The sequence below is a fragment of the Urocampus carinirostris genome, chromosome 3 (genome assembly GCF_059441175.1).
Source record: "Urocampus carinirostris isolate Australia breed hairy pipefish chromosome 3, RoL_Ucar_1.0, whole genome shotgun sequence".
Lineage (NCBI taxonomy): Eukaryota > Metazoa > Chordata > Actinopteri > Syngnathiformes > Syngnathidae > Urocampus > Urocampus carinirostris.
Window position 1 is genome coordinate 13,327,570 of NC_142351.1, and position 20,906 is coordinate 13,348,475.

The window sequence follows — 20,906 nt, forward strand, 5'->3', positions numbered from 1 at the left end:
AGACGAAAACTCTAACCGCGAGACCAAAACAACAATGCCGGATCTGCCTGACGAAAAGTTTGGAGTGCGGTAAATCTTTGTTTAAAAAATGTAATCGGGTAATAATGACAATTTGTGTCAAAAAAGTTGCGTCCCGGGGACGCACGTTGATTTGAGACTATGCTTCCCCAGCAAAAATGATGCGTCTAGGACGCAGGGACGCGGGCAAACGAGAACACTGTGAGTGTCATGAGAGTAGAGTTGCAACGGTTCCTTGAATTAGGGTGTGATTCCTTATAGGAGTAAAAGTACTACTCTTTGACCAATCAACTGACTGCATTGTTGTTGTTGTTGTTGTGGTTGTCATTTATTCTATATATGCATTACAAATACTGCAAGGCTTCCTGATTATTGTCAAACAATTTCTCTTAACAAAAACATGTAAAATAGAAGAACAAATGTAGAAGCTATGTAAACCAGAAAACAAAGAATGAGAATTATGTGGACATGTATGATGCTTTGAAATCCACTCAAATCAGCTCTTGTGATGTGCTATTGCTTTTGCAGGAGTACTGTACATCAAAGAAAACAACAAACCTGATTGGATAGAAAACGAGGGAAAATGTGTACAGCAGCACCACACAAATAACCAAACACCTGTCTTGGTTGAAGGGCCGGGTGCTCCCACATTTTAAGCAGGCGTGTTTTCTCGCAATACCTCGTAAAATACACGGGCTGTATACGCTCTGTGGTCACTCCGACCCAGAGCCTTTTTTTAGCAAATACTCTGCTAAATAATGCATATAAGTTGGTGACATAGCTTTACATGATTTACACAAGTTAAACAAATATGCTGTTACAGCATAAGCTGTGGATATACCACCGTAACCTCAAATTTTCATGAACCGGAACAGGATCAGGACCCAAATGCGTGACGTTTCTCAAACAAGCCTTTTATTTTACGGGAAATGGGGAGTCATGCACTTTAGGCAGCAGTCTGGCGTGGAATGACAGGAAGCCAGAGGCCGACGAGATAGATACCAATTGCAAGAGCAGATATCGGACAGATGGGGTCGATACCGGACATGACAGGACAGACAGGATTGATAATGAAAAAGGATATTGAAATAAAACAGGACAAACTAACACGGGAACGAAACCTGGAGATAATATAAAAACAGGACAAAAATAGACGGGAACAAAAACTGGAGATAATAATAAACAGGACAAACATAGACGGGAACGATACCGGACAGGAAATGCAGGCAGGAAACCAGTCAGAGTCAAAACCCACGTCTTGAGGGGCAGAGGTTCATTGACAGACTGACAAAGGGTGAGTGAGAGCACTGGGCTTAAATAGAAGGGAAGCGAGCCACAGCTGGTGCCACACGGCCAGGGCCAATTAGGCGCCATTGCAACCGTGACGCAAATATAATATACAGAAAAACAAAGAAAGTTTAGTTATATAGAAAAATATTCATTTGTATTATTAGACATCTAATATAATATTTTTGGTGTTGAATAGTTTATTTTAGACAAGAAAACTGATAGACCACTCTTTTAGTATAACCAAAATTAAATAGTATGTCGTTCCCTCTGCAAACATAATGGATGACAGTTTTGAAGAAATACCTAAAAATTCCATTGTATTGTTTTTGTAATATTGCAATTAATGAATAGCAAACAACATTGCTTCAATTTGTTATCCAGTATTGGTAAATTTCTATTTGATGGCAGCCAATACTTCATTCAAATATGTGTGTTTTAGTGACCTTCGGCGCAATGAGTAAACCCCTCTAAAATTAATGACTGAATGAATCAATTTCATGCAGGGAAAAGTTTAATGACCATTGGGTTGGCCTTCAGAGTATGAGTTCCTTTTTTTTTTATCCAGAGAGTTGACAACCCTATATTATAGGCTTCTCTACATTGTGTATGGTAACTGGCTTTACATCTGCCAAGCACAGCAATACTAAGGACACGATACAGGGGTTCCTTTTAGGCTGTATTTCATGCCAGAAAAGACAGCGTTTCCCGAGAATAGCTTACTTCCACCTTTGTAAGATTACGAAGATTTGCCAGATGCTGTTGAAATCAGAGGCTGAGATGCTTGTTGTAAATCGTAATTTTTTTCTTTCCAGTAATGTTGCATCAAACATGACATCCCTAACTATCTATCCATCTCCCTGGTCATATCCCTCGAGAGGGTTGACCAACAGCAAGACAAACACATACAAAAACAAAGAAAATAAAAAAGGGAAAAAGTAGCAAAAAACACACACACTAATTTTGGGGCCATGGCCAACCCAAATGCCCAAACACCCAAACAAGTTAAGCACCCAAGTTGGTCATGCTTTCGTCCCTCCAGATGAAACGGGACACAAGAAAGCGGCCATGTCACTCGGGTCAGGGTGACACAACACACACTTCTGTTCAACAGCAGGGCCCGACAGCTTTCACTGGTTTACCCCCGCCGCATCATACGGGTGCCCCGCCTATCCCTTACAATGCGTCTGGACATCCCACTATCCTTTCACACCTCTCCACTCATTCCTATCACCAAAAAGATCTCTAGCTTCCACTATATTTAGACCTCTTTCCTGCAGTGCACTCATAACACCATCCATCCACGTCAAAGGGTTTCTTTAAGGGCCGTAGTTCATGCAAGACAAGACAGCGTTTTAGTTCTTGGCCTGATTACTGAAATGTATTGCTCTCTGGTCTTACAGCTGGCTCAAAATGCAGCAGCGAAACTTTTGACTTAGTCAAGAAAGTTTGACCATATCATTCCTATATTAGCTGACTTGCACTGGCTCCCAGTCCGCTTAAGATGTGACTTTAAGGTTCTCTATTTAACATACAAATGTTTGCATGGACTTGACCCCTCTTATCTTTATGATTTGATATCCCCCTATGTTCCTGCATAGAGCCTGCTGACCTACTTGTGACTCCAAGAGCCAAGAAAAAATCTGCCCCGATGATGTGGAATGCTCTGCAATATCAGTGGAAGTTCCTCAATCTAGACATGAGACAAACTACAATTCTATAGTTAATGATTGATGCTGACCTCATACTTTTATTTTACTGTCCTTTCCGACTGCCTGGTTGGTGGTGAAATAAGGGAGAAGGACGAATCGGGTTGAGTCAGCGGACCAGCACCTGGAACTCAAGAATGTCATCATCTGCATTGACCAGACGACTGAGATGGGAAGTTTCGCGTCTCTCAGGAACCGTCCTCTTATGGTTCAGTCTCTCATATAGGACGCACTGTGTTAAATATGGTAAAATGACATCTGAGCCCTTTATTGTTACCTGTGGTGTTCTGCAGGGTTAAGTACTTTCCCCCCTTCTTTTCAGCATTTACATGTTTCCATTAGGTGATATTATTCGCAAGTATAATATCAGTGTCCATTGCTACACAGATGACACTCAACTATATCTTCCGATGCTGCAATCTACCACATTAAATTGTGGAAATTTGGAGGCCTGCCTCACTGAGATAATAATAATAATAATAATTTCCTTGTATTGTCATTCTATGTAACAATGCACACAGAACGAAATGTCGATACACCTGACCCGTACAGTTAAACTGTAGCGAAGCCGATGCAATAAAAGAGTGGATGTCACTCAACCTCTTGCGCCTTAACTCTGAAAAGACCGAAATGGTAGTTTTTGGTCCATCTAAATGCCATGACTTGTTCTCCAAAACTGCTCTGAACATTGACAAATGTAACATCACCCAGAGTGACTCAGTTAAAAATTTAGGGGTCATATTTGACCCCGATCTGTCCTTTCAAGCACACGTGAAGAATATTACTAGAACAGCTTTCTTCCATCTTCGCAGCATTGCTAAAATTTGTCCTATGCTGTCTCAGTCAGATGCGGAGATTATAATTCACGCGTTTGTTACTTCCCGTCACGATTACTGTAATGCACTATTCTCCGGTCTCCCGAAGTCCAAAATCAAGAGCCTTCAGCTGATACAAAATGCTGCAGCGAGGATTTTAACCAATACAAGAAAGTTTGATCACATTATCCCGATTTTAGCTAACCTGCATTGGCTCCCTGCAGGTTCGAGAGCGCACTCTATCCGGACCCCAGTGTTGTCGAATGCTCTTCCCCTGAGATTCGATCTGCAATCTCAGTGGAAATGTTTAAATCTAAGCTTAAACACACTTATACTCTATAGCATATGAATAATCTATATTTTATCTTGGTAATATGTATATTATTTGCCCTCATGTAGGTTTTAGATGAGGGGATGGTGTCATAATCGTCTGTACTAATAGGTTGCAATAGTCTTTGATCTGTGCAGCCCTTTAAGACTCTTTGTGATTAAGGGCTATACAAATCAACATGACTTGACTTGACTTCTTGAAACGTTTTCCATATTACCTATGTATTTTATTGATGTTGACTAAGTTTTGTGTATTTTTACGCAATGCAACATGTATTGCAGCCTGGTCATCCTGGTAGGGGGATTACCTCATGTGCGGTCCCTTCTCAAGGTTTCTTCACTTTCCTCATGTTGAGGTTTTTGAGTTTTTCCTTGCCAACATGTCGGCTTCAGATCAGGGGATGGTGTAATTGTAGTCTGTGCAGTCTTTTAGACTCCTTGTGATTAGGGGCTGTACAAATAAACGTGACTCGACTTGACAACCTTGCAACACTCAACGAAAAATGTTTCCATTAAAAGCTGAGACATAGTAGGGCTTATGCGTAGAGCTGTATTTTGGAATCCTTGAAAATATTGTCCTATCATCAGTATAATGATGAGTTTTTGTATTTCAATGCAAGAATTCACTGCTCTTATCACGATCAAGGGTCTTTCAATAGATTGCGTGTTTGCTTTACTGTCCTTGCTGTGCTTGACTGACAGCATGTCCATGATAAATATGTCACACCCAAGGTCGTCTCAGATGGGTTCCACCGCTATACTGTACGCACAGGCCCAAGGGTGTAGATTAAATGTGATGTACTTAAATGCTTCGGCTCTCTCTGTGCCAGGAAAGATGCTCACAACAATGAGAACATGCCGGCTTGGGATGACTGTACTGTTACTGTCAAATGTCTAGCTAACAGAAAATTCAATTCGCTGGTTTTACGTGGGCAAAACACAGGCGCAATATTTTAACAATCAAACGTTAGAGTTTCCGCTGTCGGGAAACGGACCGGGAAGCAGGAAGTCGGAACTCATATGCGTAGACGATCTGTCACTTTAATTAGGAAATAAAAGTTGTCCAACACAAAAACGGACCAAAAACAAAACAAAACAGGTTTAAAGGCAATCAAAATTACAAACTAGGCATTACTCAGATCAAACGGGCATGGACAGGGTTTCAACGAGGGTTAAACAATGGTCTGGCAACGGCCAGTCCCAAAAGGAGCGTTTAAGTACTCCAGAAGCAATCAGTCCAATGCGTCTCAGCCAGTGTCGAGGGGCGGGGCCAGCTGGGCGCCATGACAACCGTGCAGGACATGACATCCGCTAGAGCAGAGCTTCTCAATTATTCTCCGTCACGCCCTACCCCGGAAAAAGAAGTCTCCTGCCCGCCCCCCAAGATGGATATTTTTTTGAAGTTATTATATAAAACAAAGATTGCTCGATATTGATGGTAACAGGTCACCAGGGTTGGGTAGCGTTACTTTAACTTGATTACTTTCAATTACCTTTGGATTACTCCAATACCAAATATGCTAATAAAAGACAAAAAAAACTCAATATGAATAAAATTATGACTCACAACACGTGGTAAGCTTTCTCTCCTGGCTTTGATCTCTTTGATCTCCGGCAAAACTAACATAAAATGCGACAGAAACAAAATGAAAATAAATCCAAACAGCTTGCCAACATCATTTTTGCCATTCCATGTATTCCGTTACTCCCCAAGCCTGTCACGTGGCGTGGGGGGGTCGAAGGAGAGATCGGACCGGAACGGAGGCAGGAGGCAGGAAGGGAGAACTCAATTGCGTAACGATCCAAAAGGTTTATTTAACAAAATAAAAGTTGTCCAAAACTTTGGGACATGACGAAACAAACAGTTGATTCTTCCAACTCAACTAAACAGGACAAGGCATAACAGAACGGACAATGTTTTAAACTAAAACAGGACAAGGCATAACAGACCGGGAGTGTGTATATGTAATGAGCCCGCACCCGTAAAGCCCAAAATCGAGCCTTAAATAGCAGACACTCGATTAGTTGAACTGCTTCAGCTGGGTCCAGGGGGCGGGGCAGACCGGTCGCCAAGGCGACTATGACAGAGCCCCCCCTTTAAGGGACAGCTCCCGAGGTCCCAAAAAGAAAAAAAAAATTACTACCTCGCGCCCCGGAATGGTTCGACGCTCACGATTGGGGCAACCCCGCTCCCTTCTCTGAACACGCAGGAACGGGGAGAGGCAGGCGCCATCTGCGTCGGGCGGATCGGAATCGGCGCTCGGCAGGGGGGGTCCGGCGGGCAAACTGGACAGGCGAAAACAGACAGACAAACAAGGGAGTCGAACAGGCAGGCAGGCCGGAGAGTCGAACAGGCAGGCAGGCCGGAGAGTCGAACAGGCAGGCAGGCCGGAGAGTCGAACAGGCAGGCAGGCCGCAGAGTCGAACAGGCAGGCAGGCCGGAGAGTCGAACAGGCAGGTAGGCCGCGGAGTCGGAGTCGGACTGGCAGGCCGCAGAGTCGGAGTCGGACTGGCAGGCCGCAGAGTCGGAGTCGGACTGGCAGGCAGCAGAGTCGGAGTCGGACTGGCAGGCAGCAGAGTCGGAGTCGGACTGGCAGGCGGCAGAGTCGGAGTCGGACTGGCAGGCGGCAGAGTCGGAGTCGGACTGGCAGGCGGCAGAGTCGGAGTCGGACTGGCAAGCGGCGGAGTCGGAGTCGGACTGGCAGGCCGCGGAGTCGGAGTCGGACTGGCAGGCCGCGGAGTCGGAGTCGGACTGGCAGGCCGCGGAGTCGGAGTCGGACTGGCAGGCCGCGGAGTCGGAATCGGACTGGCAGGCCGCGGAGTCGGAGTCGGACTGGCACGCAGGGGAGACGGAATAGCAGGCAATCGGCACGGGAGTCGGGCAGGCAGGCATGAGAGTCGAACAGGCAGGCGTCAATTCTTCCCGGGACCCCATTCGAGGCACAGCAATGGCCACGACGGGCTGGGCCGTGGATCGAACGGGCAGGGAAGGTTACCTCTGCTTGCCAAACGGCGTCCTCCAGCTCTCCCCAAATCGCGCAGGGATCGTTCGCTGAGTTCAAATGTTGGCGCGGGCTCATTCTGTCACGAGACGTGGGGGGGTCGAAGGAGAGATCGGACCGGAACGGAGGCAGGAGGCAGGAAGGGAGAACTCAATTGCGTAACGATCCAAAAGGTTTATTTAACAAAATAAAAGTTGTCCAAAACTTTGGGACATGACGAAACAAACAGTTGATTCTTCCAACTCAACTAAACAGGACAAGGCATAACAGAACGGACAATGTTTTAAACTAAAACAGGACAAGGCATAACAGACCGGGAGTGTGTATATGTAATGAGCCCGCACCCGCAAAGCCCAAAATCCAGCCTTAAATAGCAGACACTCGATTAGTTGAACTGCTTCAGCTGGGTCCAGGGGGCGGGGCAGACCGGTCGCCAAGGCGACCATGACAAAGCCTGCACAAAATTTAGTAATTTTATTCATATTTAGTTTCTTTTGTCTTTTATTAGCATATTTGGTATTGGAGTAATCCAAAGGTAATTGAAAGTAATCAAGGTAAAGTAACCCTACCGAACCCTGCAGGTCACCTCCGTCGATGCCAAGTCTACGCCTTTCGGCACATTTCCACTGAAGAAAAACTCTTATTAGCTTAATTTTCGAACATATTATGTAATATTATTTTGTTGTTGAGTTATTGTTTTTGTTCTGTTTTTATTTTAATGTTCGAATAAAGTTTTCATTCATTCATTTGTTCATTCATTCATTCATTCATTGGGTTAAAATATACTTAATATACAACTTAATTTATCCGGCTTCATGCTGTCCGCTGCCAACAGTTTTAACATAGTAGGCACACCGGTCTTTGCTTTTGTCCGTCCAAGGTCGTAATAAAGTGCTACAGGGAGAGCCTTTTGTTTGTCTCTTTAACCTGTCTTCCTTCATCTGTCTCCGCATCCGTGTTCAATAATAGGTATTTAGAATAATAGTATTTTAACATGGGGTCACTTCAGGGCCTGCTACACTTTATGTCGATACTCCATACTCTAAATGTAAACAAAACACTCTGCCACTGAGAATGCCACTGCCCACTAGTGTAGTGGAGGTGTAATTCAGCTTTTTTCTGGGAGAGTTAAAAAAGAAAAAGTTCACTTAAGTCTAACGTGCCTGCGCCCCCCTTGACAGTTGGTAAAAAGTAGTTTGTGGCCAGTTATGTTTTGCTTGAATAAAAAAGCAAAAAATGTTCCCCAAAAAAATATTCTGTATGTGTTCCCACTACAATAACTTCAGCATTCTAATGCATACAGTATTTGAAGATTTTTTTGGTAAAAAGCTATTTTGTTAGTGTTTACACATACAATGAGTGGCCATTTTTCCAGGGCAAAGGTAATAGCCCCTTCTGGCTCACCTGCTTTTTATTTTTTTATGAAAATATATATTCCTATCTAATTTCTCATGTTACCCGAGAATACTCCTGAATTCCAAAAACATGCATGCAGGTAACATCCGACTTATGACAGGCATAGGTTTCGACACACCGGCCATATGTCCATTACAATGGCGACATCTGCTGCCAAGATGGTAGCTAGTCTGTTTGTATGAGGTGCCGAGCTGCCACGTGTTGCTGTGCCAGACATGGAATTTTAAAAAAGGAACATCTGGATGGTCATAGTTATGGGTGGATGTAAGTCGACCAAGTCATAAGTGAAATGAAATGAAATGAAATGATCTGCATTTATATAGCGCTTTTTTAAGTCAATGACTTCCCAAAGCGCTTTACAGTGTGCTTCACATTTCCCAATAGGGGCCGTGATCTGTGCAGCCATGTAAGGCGCTAACCTGCTTATTGGGGGTATTGGGGGTTCAGTGTCTTACCCAGGGACACTTCGACATGTAACACGGACAAGCCGGGATTCGAACTAGGACCCCTTAATCCAAAAACGATCGCTCTACCTCCTGAGCTACTGCCGCCCCGAAGTCAGATAATGTGGTAGGTTGGACCCAAAAAAAACATAAATTGACTGAAAATGCAAAACAATATGTACCTGTGATTGGCTACAACAAGTCAGGGTTGTTTTTGTTTCTCTTTTGCGGTGATAATGTTCAAATTGTGAGGAATAGTGCAGTGACATACCTTGCATTAGTAAAATAATCTCATGAATATAAAATATCTCCCTACTATGCCACTCAAAACTTAATGATGGTCATCCAAAAAGAGAAATAAATATTGCTTTTTGTTTTGGGGCTAAACGTTTTGAACTTAAAGTACTTTTGAACAGAAAAGGTTTACTCATCTTGTCAAAAACCGGAACGGGATCAGAACCCAAATGCGTGAAGTTTCACACACAAGCCTTTTATTTTACGGGAAATGGGGAGTCATGCACGTTAGGCAGCAGTCTGGCGTGAAATAATAGGAGGCCAGAGGCCGAGGAGATCGATAACAATTGCCCGAGCAGATATCGGACAGATGGGATTGATATCAAAACTGGTTATTGAAAAAAAAACAGGACAAACTAGACGGGAACGAAACTGGAAACCGATATCAAACAGCGGCACAGACAGGATTGATATCAAAACAGGATAAAGAAATTAAACAGGACAAACTAGACGGGAGCGAAACTGGAAACCGATATTAAACAGGACAAAATAAGCGGGAACCATACCGGATAGGAAATACCAACAGGAAACAGGACCGAGTCAAAGCTGATGTTTTGCGGGGCAGAGGTTCGTTGACGGACTGACAAAGGAAGAGTGAGAGCACTGAGCTTAAATAGACGGAAAGCCAATCTGTCAATGAGCCGCAGCTGGCGCCACACGGGCGGGACCAATTGGGCGCCATGGCAACCGTGACACATCTTAAACCATTGGAAAATAATAAAGTATTTAAAATAAAACCAATATTGTGAAACATATTTTCAGTTTTTTCTCTGTAATCTTTTTGAGTTTAAAGATCTTGTCTATAATTAAACCCTATAAAACATCCTTTACACAATTTTAAGTAAAACAGTACCACTAAAGATCTGTATGGTGCCGGGTCGAGCAGAGTATTATGGTGTGGTGCTACTTAAGGGTTGTTAGTAGAGCATTATAGGAGTCATAGTAAAAAAAATGCTGTTTGAATTTGAATTTTTATAATATCAAATATATTTAAAGTTAAAAGGAAAATCAGTTATTCACGGGTTAAGAAAACACACTGGTGTGATCAAATCATATTAAAATATCTTTTCAGACAACTCCTCTCAAGAGTGTTTCAGACTTCATTAATGTATGATGTAAAGTCCGAACTGAGCCTAGCAGGAATTTAATGAACTTGAAACTGGAGCCCTAACATCCTCAAGAGTGGGAGAAAACCAATTACCTCAAAATACCCATTGCAAACAGACATTCAGCTGGGAAAATGATAACCAAATTTTACTTAATGTAAAAACAAATTTGTAAAAGCTGCTTTCAAATCGCTTTAAGGGAAACCATCTCTGGACAACATCACATGTAATCCATCTAAGTTTTACAGTAAGTAAAAAAACAACAACTGACAACCAACATTCAAGGGCATGCTTTACAAGTTCTGGTTCTAAACCATAAAACATAGCATTATGTATTATCATGATTATATAATTTCACATATTTTGTTGTTCAGTGGATTCATGATGGATATTACTGTGCCGACTCCAAAAATGGCGAGCTCAGGTCAAGCAATAAAGAGTAGTATAACATTGGTAGTAAAACCAGGACTGTAAACTGTCAGGACCAGAATGGAGACAGGACCCACTTGCGTTACGGTTCTCTCAGTTTTATTGGGAAGAAGGGAAAGGATTGCACACACAATCCGGTGATCGCTGGTCGCGGAAAGCAGGTCGCTCTGAACGTGGAAGTGGCACATCCGTGACGAGCGATGGCGGAGTCGGGAACGGAAAAAACAGATCAGTAACCGGGACAGCAGAGCAAAAAACGTGGTCGGGATCAGCAACGAGTCGAGACCCAGGAGAGGAGAGTAGACGTGGTCAAGATCAAAAAACGGGCCGAAACAGACGGGAGCAAAAACAGGAGTGAGTCAAGGTCGAAAAGCTTGCCTAAAGTAAACTGAGGTTCGCAGACGGACTGACAACAGGTGACAGAAAGGAGTGGGTTTAAATAGGGACAGGGAGCCAAACAGAGTCCGAGGCAGTTGGCGCCAAAGGAGCGGGCACAGCTGATTTACATCAGTAATCATGACATAAACGTGTTAGTTCCTGTGTCACCGTTGCCTTCAGCATATTTTTACTCAAAGACACTAACATGCACATCAGGGATGTAAATCCCTAGTGAAAAACATCTGTAAACACCCAGACTTCAATTTCAACCAGTAATACATTGTGAATTACCTTAATAGCACCGAGTTGATCAACAAACATGCCTGTTTTCCTACAGGAAAAAATATCAGAAAAACTAATCTGAGTAGATTGTACTTCTTTAAAAATGTTGTGGAAGAAAAGCAAAGTTGAGCAGAGTAGCCAAAAATTGTACTCAGGTAAAAGTACTGTCAACTCAAAATAATATGACTCAAGTAGTAGTAAAAAGGTAGTCATCCAAATAATTACTTGAGAAAAAGTAAAAAGCACTTGGTGAATAAACTACCCAAGGGCTGAGTACCTGTAGCAACATCCTATTTATTGATTTTTATCAAACAACCATTCAAACAGATTATCAAATCATCAAAGTCCATCCAAGGGGTGGGGCCAGCTGGGCGCCATGACAACCCTGCAGGACATGACATAGCCAATCACAGGTACATATTGTTTTAATTCATATTGCATTTCAGTCAATTTATGTTTTTTCAGGGTCCAACCTACCACAGGTAATATCTGACTTATGACTTGGTCGACTCACATCCACCCATAACTATGACCATCCAGATGTTCCTTTTATAAAATTCAATGTCTGGCACAGCAACATGTAGCAGCTCGGCACCTCATACAAACAGACTAGCTACCATCGTGGCAGCAATAGATAATAGTAATTCGTTCATTCATTATCTGCACTGCTTATCATCAGTAGGGTCGCGGCGGTGCTGGAGCCCATCCCAGCTGTCTTCGGGATGGGGACACCCTGAACTGGTTGCCAGCCAGTCACAGGGCACACAGGGACAGACAATTCGCTTGCTCATTCACAACTAGGGACAATTTGGACCGGCTAATTCACCTGACACGCATGTTTTTGGAAAGTGGGAGGAAACCGAAGTGCCTGGAGGAAACCCACGCAAGCACGGGGAGAACATGCAAACTCCACACAGGTAGGTTCGATCTAATGACCTCAGAACTGTGCCGCACACGAGCTAACCACTGCGACGCCGTGCTGCCCCAATAAATAACATTTGATTTTAAAATAGATTGAAATAATCAAGGTAGATTACAGTACGTGGATGAACAATAAAATATTCCGCACAAGCAGCTCATTTAAAGCCCCAGTATGTTTTCTAAACAGGCTCTGCATGCAGAACAACAGGCTAGCCCAGGTGTCGGCAACCCAAAATGTTGAAAGGGCCATATTGGACCAAAAAAACAAAACACAAATTTGTCAGGAGTCGCAACATTATTAAAAGCCTTATATTGAATGCAACACATTCAATATGTATCTATATCAGTAATGTTAGCCTACTATCAAAATGACTAAGTTGGATGCGACTCATTATGTGGAGAATGAGGTGACTACAATGTCGTATGACACCAACTCCAGTTTAGCGTAAATCTGTTACGAGATGTAAAAAATATAAAAGCCTTATAATAAACTCCACACATGCTGTATGTATCCATATTAGCAATATTAGCCTACTATCGAAATGACTACGTTGGATGCAACACATCCTGTGGAGAATGATGTGACTACTATTTTGTATAATACAACCTCAAGTTTAACTTTGTTACTATATTAATTATATACGGATTGTAGAAATGTTTTGTTAAGAAAAAAGCAATCAAGAAATTCAACTTTTGATATCAACAAACTTGCATAGTTTTATCTGGGTAACAAAAAAAGTGCAATAAAACATAGCATGCATTTATAAATGTAGGATATTGACGTTTTGAAAACTAGATAAAATAACATAGATACAGTTGAAGTTTGATTTCTATGCAGTTATTTTTCTCTTTTTACCTTCAGGGGTCCATAGTGGATCACACACGCCGCTTTGCTACCTGCCTGGTTTGTAAGGCTGCCCATTTAAAGAAGGCGGGACTTGGGCCACCCAGGCGGGAGCTCACGCAGAAGGAAAACAAAGAATAACAAATGCACGTTTTTACGTGAAGTGGATTTAAGTAAAGGGTTCAATGTAGCCTAATGTAGCCGAGTACAGTTTCTTTTCACAAAGAGTAAAATTAGCTCGTTACTAATCTGAAGAGAAGACACCAATTTCTAACTAAGAATTGAGCAAGATACTCATCACTTAATTTGAAAGGTAGTTCTTAACCAGGAAATCATACTTGACATTTACACAGGCACAGCCTAGCCTGGGCAGCACGGCGGCGCAGTGGTTAGCGCGTGTGCGGCACAGTTCTAAGGACTTGGGAACCTCCTGTGTGGGTTCAAATCCAGCTACCGGACCTACTCTGCGGAGTTTGTATGTTCTCACCGTGCTTGCGTGGGTTTCCTCCGGGCACTCTGGTTTCCTCCCACATTCCAAAGACATGAATTTCAGGTGGATTGGCCGGTCCAAATTGTCCCTAGGTGTGAATGGGCGAGAGAGTTGTCTGTCCCTGTGTGCCCTGCGATTGGCTGGCTACCAGTTCAGGGTGTCCCCTGCCCACTGCTCGATGATTGCTGGGATGGGCTCCAGCACCCCCGCGATCCTAATAAGGATAAGCGGTGCAGCTAATGAGATGAGATGAGACAGCCTAGCCTGACTCCTGACTACTTTTCGCTTCAATTTGCTGTAAACATTGTAAACTGATTAATTGGTTAAATCTCAAAATTTGAAGATGCTCTCCAGTAAAATGGAGGATGGTGATAAATTTATAGCACTGCATTGTCACCTAAGGATGTCGCCCCACCAGGCATTTGAATCAGGCCAGATGGGTAGTCCAGATTACGACACCATTTTTTTTCTGACAAGAGAAAGGTTCCATTTGAATAGAAAAAACCTGCCATTTGCTCTCATACATTGACAGTTGCTCTTTCCACTTAAGGTGCAGCAGAAGGAATGCTTTTTCCTCTCCATTCAACTCTTGCAACACAGAAAGCTCGGCTTCAATGTGGCGTTCACGGACATAATATTGTTCGGGCTCCAATCGCTAAATCTTTAACTATCTTACACTGTCACTCACCCTAAAATATAACCTATGTAAATATGACCAGCCAAGGTGCTATTTGTCAGAAAGTACAGCTTAAATGGTGCGGCTGCCAATATTTCAATGTGTCTCGGAGGCTGACATCCCCGTGAGTGCCATCACAGATGTGCGTCCGGTGAATTATTTATTGAGCTTCCACTAACAAATGGGCTTTTAATTGTCGAGATTGCTGTTTGACAACAAATGAGACGCAGGCCTCAATTCAAACGGGTTATCGATTAACCCAATGCAGCCTGAGAGAATCAACTTAGCATATGCATGAGCAGGGTTGGGTAGGGTTACTTTAACTGGATTACTTTCAATTACTTTTGGATTACTCCAATACCAAATATGCTGATAAAAGACAAAAGAAACTAAATATGAATAAAATTACTAAATTTTGTGCAGGCTTGGGGAGTAACGGAATACATGGAACGGCAAAAATGATGTTGGCAAGCTGTTTGGATTTATTTTCATTTTGTTTCTCTCACATTTTATGTTAGTTTTGCCGGAGAATCCAAGAGAGATCAAAGAGATCAAAGCCAGGAGAGAAAGCTTACCACGTGTTGTGAGTCATAATTTTATTTATATTTAGTTTATTTTATTTATTTATTGGCATATTTGGTGGGCAGCACGGCGGCGCAGTGGTTAGCGCGTGTGCGGCACAGTTCATGTCATGGGAACCTGTCGTGGGTTCAAATCCAGCTCCAGACTTCCTGTGCGGAGTTTGTATGTTCTCCCCGTGCTTGCGTGGGTTTCCTCCGGGCACTCCGGTTTCCTCCCACGTTCCAAAAACATGCATTTCAGGTGAATTGGCCGCTCCAAATTGTCCCTAGGTGTGAATGAGCGAATTAGTTGTCTGTCCCCGTGTGCCCTGCGATTGGCTGGCAACCAGTTCAGGGTGTCCCCAGCCCACTGCCCGGAGATGGCTGGGATGGGCTCCAGCCCCCCCGCGACCCTAATGAGGATAAGCGGTACAGCTGATGAGATGAGATGAGCATATTTGGTATTGGAGTAATCCAAAAGTAATTGAACGTAATCCAGTTAAAGTAACCCTACCCAACCCTGTGCATGAGAAGGAAAGGTAAAAATACAGGACTTTTCTTTCTTCCATATAATGTACCAGCGTAGTTAAACTTTAAAAACACCATTAAAAAAATGAACCAAGTTAAACTAGGTGGAAACTTTTGGGGGAGTAAATATTAGACTAACTCAGGGGTGTCAAACTCATTTTAACTCGGGGGGCCACACGATAGAACAAACATTCTGTCGGGGGCCGGACTAGTAGATTGAAGAGAAAGAAAAAGAGAGATAAAGAAATAAGAGAAAGAGGGAGGGAAAAGGAGAGAGGCCGGGAAAAAGAAAGAGAGAGAGGGAAAGAGTGTGATAAACAAAAGATATAAAAAGAGAAGTCGTGAGAGAGGGGGAAAGAAAGGGATCGGAAGAAAGAAATCCAAAGAGAAATAGAAAGACAGAAGGAGAGAAAAGAGAAAAGAAAGCGCAAAGGGTAAGAAGAGAGAAAGAGAAAAGAGAGAAAAGGAAAAAAGGAAGTTAGAGCAAAAGAGGTTAAAAGACACAGAGAAAGAGACAGAGAGCAACAAATGAAGAGAAAAAGAGACACAGAGAGTTAAAGAGACAGAGACATAGTTGGAGAAAAGGGGTGGAAAAGAGAGAGAGAGAGAGAGAGAGAGAGAGAAAGAGAGAGAGAGAGAGATAGTACAGTGTCTTCGTGAGAGGCACCTGGCTTTTGGCAACATCAAGTTGACATATTTCAACCTGCAGCTTGTTTTTCTCTTGCGCTTCTCTGGGTGCTGTCTCGCGGGCCGGATTCAATCCCTTAGCGGACCTGATTTGGCCCGCGGGCCGCCTGTTTGACACCTGTGGACTAACTGATGGATGAAATACTAACTAGTGAAGAATATAACTGTCACGACCAGCACAAAGGGTATACCCAATCGCGTAACGTTTTTCACAAGTTTATTGAGATAAAGAGGAAAGGCAACGCCCGCGATCCGGTGCTCGCTGGACGCGGAAAGCAAGCTGCTCACAGAATCGGAACGTGTTTCAAAAGCGGAAGTGGATCTTCCGGAGTGGGAGATGGTGGTGTCGAGGACAGAAAAAACAGGTCGATAGCCGGAACAGGAGACCAAAACGTGATCGGGATCAAAAACGGGTTGTAAGCCGGGACGGGAGAGCAAAATGTGGTCGGGGTCAAAAAACAGGTCGTAGCCGGCTACAAACGGGGAAATCGGGAATGCACGGGTGGAAAACGGGTGCAAGAAACAGGACCGACGGGAGTCAGAGTCAAAATGCTTGCATTGTGGAAACAGAGGTTCACTGACGAACTGACAACAGGCGAGTGAGCTTAAATAGGATGGGGAACCAATCAGGTAGCCCGCAGCGGCAGGAGCCAATCAAGCGGGCGCAGGTGAAACTAATCAGTCATCATGACAATAACAAATAGTGATAGAATGGTGACGGTCTGATACTGAATGATGTTATAATAATAATAATAATAATAATTTCCTTTGTATTGTCATTCTTTTGTAAGAACGAAATGTCGATACACCTGACCCGTTGTAGCGAGCCGATGCAGCCGCAGCCAACAGAGGGCGCCGCCATTTTACCAATGTTATAAGTCTTAGGTATGACTCGGCCGAGGCGCGAACCAGCGACCTCCCAGTCTCAAAGCGGGCGCCCTACCATCTAGGCTACTGAGCTGGTTATAACCGATGAATACAAATCGAAAGAGTTGTGACAGTTTGATTGTGAATTTTGTTTGAGTGAATATCCGAAGGACGGGCCCCAGGGGGGATTTCTGATTTTGATACCGGCAATCCCTTTTAGCATTCAGAATGTGATAAGCTCACAAAGCCTGATAAAGCTAGAACCGTATTGCAATCTGTAGTGTTGAGCAGCTGAATTTATTAGGGCTTCAAAATAGTTAGAGCATCTAAATTAATGACATTGCTTTTATCAGAAAACAACCAATAATTAATGTAGCAATCAAAAGAGCTGTTCCGAATTTGGAACTTTGTTACTCTCAGCCGCCATCTCCTGGCTTGTGTCTTCATTGCAGCCTATGTTAGATTGTGCGTGCAAGTACATGCATTTCTTAGATGTGCTCGTGTAGACTCTTTTAATTTCTTTCTTGGGTTTGGGTTGGTATTCAGACTAAAGCAGGGTTTTTCTTATTTTCGCCATTTTGATGCTATACTGACAAATACAAATTTAAAAAAACCCGGAGGTAGGCCATGATGTCCCTCTCTGGCACTCCCCAAAGTCCCAATCCCTTGAACCTAATGTGTTTCGTCCCGTACAGCTCTGATAAAAGTAAGATCAAAGCAGATAGGCGCAGTGGAAAATAAAGCATAAGGGCTCTTTGAACTCAGTTGGGCATGGTTAACACATAGTAGAGAAAATATTTAACGTTTAACTATTTAAGGATACCTCAAACAACGCACCCTGTCACGGTTGCCATGGCGCCCAATTGGCTTTCCGTCTTTTAAGCTCAGTACGCTCTCTCTTACTTTGTCAGTCTGTCAACAAACTTCTGCCCCGCAAGACGTGGGTTTCGACTCGGTCCTGTCCCTGTTGGTATTTTCCTGTACGGTACTGTTTCCGCTTATTTTGTCCTGTTTAAAATCTGTTTTCAGTTTAGTTTCCGTCTATTTTTGCTCTGTTTATTATTTTCTCCTGTTTTCGTTCCCGTCTAGTTTGTCCTGTTTATTTTCGATATTCTGATTCATTATCTATCCTATCTGTCTCGTCCTGTCCAGTATCTACCCCATCTGTCTGATATCAACTCAAGCAATTGGAATCGATCTCGTCGGTCTCTGGCTTCCTGTATTTCCACGCCAGACCGCTGCCTAACATGCATGACTCCCCATTTCCCGTAAAATAAAAAGCTTGTGTGAGAACGTCACGCGTTTGGGTCCTGATCCTGTTCTGGTCCATGACAGCACCCTACCTAAGGGTAAAGCATTTAAGTATCATATTTCATGTGAGAATACGAATTAATGAGTTAACAGAATAAACACAGCATTATCTCCAGACAGAAGAGAAGCTTCAGCAACAGACTGCTGTCACAGTCCTGTACCACGGACACACTGAGGAGATCTTTTCTTCCTCATGCCACGAGGCTCTTTAACTCCACCCGGCGGAGTAAAGGCCCACATTAAACCACACCCCCCACATTGCATTACCGTATTTTATTGCAGTGTGTATTCTATGTAGCACTATCTAAATACTATATATAACACGCTACCGTGGGTATTAGCACGTCACATTGGGTATTTGTATATTGTATTCTTTTTGCTTTATTATTGTTTTGTTCTCCAGCGCAGGGATGCTGCTGGAAGTGTGAATTTCCCTGCGGGGATGAATAAAGTATCTATCTATTTATCTATCTATCTATCTATCTATCTATCTATCTATCTATCTATCTATCTATCTATCTATCTATCTATCTATCTATCCATCTATCTATCTATCTATCCATCTATCTATCCATCTATCCATCTATCTATCTATCTAAACTTATCATCACTTAAAAACCTTGACATCATATTACCTTTCCAAAACTTGGACGACACACACACATGTGAAGGTCCCACATTCAGATAGTCTACATTTCTCTACTGAGGCACTGAAAAGCAAACATGTACTCCACAGGCATCCTGAGCTGAACCCCACTCGGCAGCAGGATGATGCAAACAAGCTGTCGGCGTCACAAGCACCTACAAGTCACATTTCTGTATCACGTTCAGTGGGACGGTGACCTATTCAAAACTGGAATCCTTAGAACAACGATTTAACGCAGCTCCAATCGAGCATCGAGGGAGAAAGCCGCAACGCCCGGCGTCAAAACAGCAGGCTTACCTTTTCACCTTTTATTGCGATTGCAGATGTTGCAGGCTGCTTGTCACACGCCAATAGTTATCCTCTTCTTGCGCGTCGACCAAATCTCTGTCAAACGACTCTTTGTATTCCTGTAAGGTAAACAACACGCCCCGCTATTACTGCATGAAAAAAAAACGCAAGTGAGACTCTGTTGAGCTGCTGGATGCAGCTCACCGGCTGACGAGGGACTCGAGCTCCATGGCGGCGGCGCGACGGAGCTCAGCTGGGATGCTGATGCTGCTGCAGCCTTTTTACTCCGACGAGACGTGGGATGCGGGTGGGGGCGGGGTTGTGGGCGTCCGAGGGCCCACGACCACGAACACTAAGCCCCCCGAAATCAAGCCAAGCGAGCCGTAATGACGATCTTGCGCGGTGGATGAATCACCACGCGTGCGTGTTTCCAGCAAGTCAACTAGAGAGAGAGCGCATCTTGGATGATTCACTCTCGCTAACAAAGTGCCAATGCGGGCTATTTAGAAACAATTTTAACATTCAGAAGGAGGAAAATCGTTTGCGTTTGAGTGTGCTCTCACACTTCAAAATTGCTGGTATCACTTTTGGTAAATGCAAATGCGCACGAAATGAATGACCAAACATCGTGTTTACGATCAGAAAATTAGCATAACATTTTGAACGTGTTACTGAACTAAAAGCCTACATCTACATCTACATCTCCAATACGGCAGATCGTTAACAGGGTTGCGTAGGGTTACTTTAACTTGATTACTTTCAATTACTTTTGGATTCCTCCAATACCAAATATGCTAATAAAAGACAAAAGAAACTAAATATGAATAAAATTATGACTCACAACACGTGGTAAGCTTTCTCTCCTGGCTTTGATCTCTTTGATCTCCGGCAAAACTAACATAAAATGCGACAGAAACAAAATGAAAATAATTCCAAACAGCTTGCCAACATCATTTTTGCCGTTCCATGTACAGTGGAACCTCGGTTTTCGAACGCCTCTCAGTTCGAACAAATCGGTTCTCGACCAAAAATTTCGAGAAATTCTTGCTTCGCTTTTCGTTCAAAAAATCGGAGTTCGAACGCCGGTACGCTAGGGGCGATGCTGAGCGGCATACGGGTGTAGATTGCCCCCACCCCTCGTGAAGAACTGTTGTCACGTGACGGCGCACTTCTTTTTGCTTTCGTTTTTAATATCGGTGAACGGAGTGTTTTAACCCCTAATTATGCCTCGGAAGAAGGTCGGTGCAAGCAGTAAAGTTGCTACAGGTGAAAAAAGAAGAGTAGTGCGTACAACTATTGCATTTAAGAAAGAAATTATAGCAAAATATGAAGAAGATGTGCGAGTTTCCCTTCTTTCGAGGGAATAGAGCATGGCTTCTGCAGACCACCACAAAGGTAAGAAATCCTATTCATAAATATTTTCTTTATCCTTTAACCGCTCACCACTTGTTGTGGAGACCCCGGTGCTAAATGACGTGTAAACGACCTGATTTTTTTTATTTTTACACGTTCATTTTAGCGTAATCTTTCGTACGTTTTTGCTCTCCCTGTCGTACGAAAGATTAGGCTAACGCGAACA

General features: G+C 43.3%; 1 protein-coding gene across 3 annotated transcripts in view; it reads right to left on the reverse strand.

Moving 5' to 3' along the window:
• The window catches only part of dlgap4a (discs, large (Drosophila) homolog-associated protein 4a), a 154,072-nt gene extending 134,341 nt beyond the window's left edge, over positions 1–19,731 (reverse strand). For 2 of the 3 annotated variants that reach the window (XM_088330758.1, XM_088330757.1), the window contains exons 1-2: positions 19,532–19,731; positions 19,337–19,446 (exon numbers count right to left, since the gene is read on the reverse strand). The gene's annotated coding sequence lies outside the window, so the exon portion shown is untranslated. The remainder of the gene's footprint in view (positions 1–19,336; positions 19,447–19,531) is intronic. The other variant, XM_088330759.1, reaches the window with a different exon arrangement.
• Positions 19,732–20,906: the final 1,175 nt, after the last annotated feature.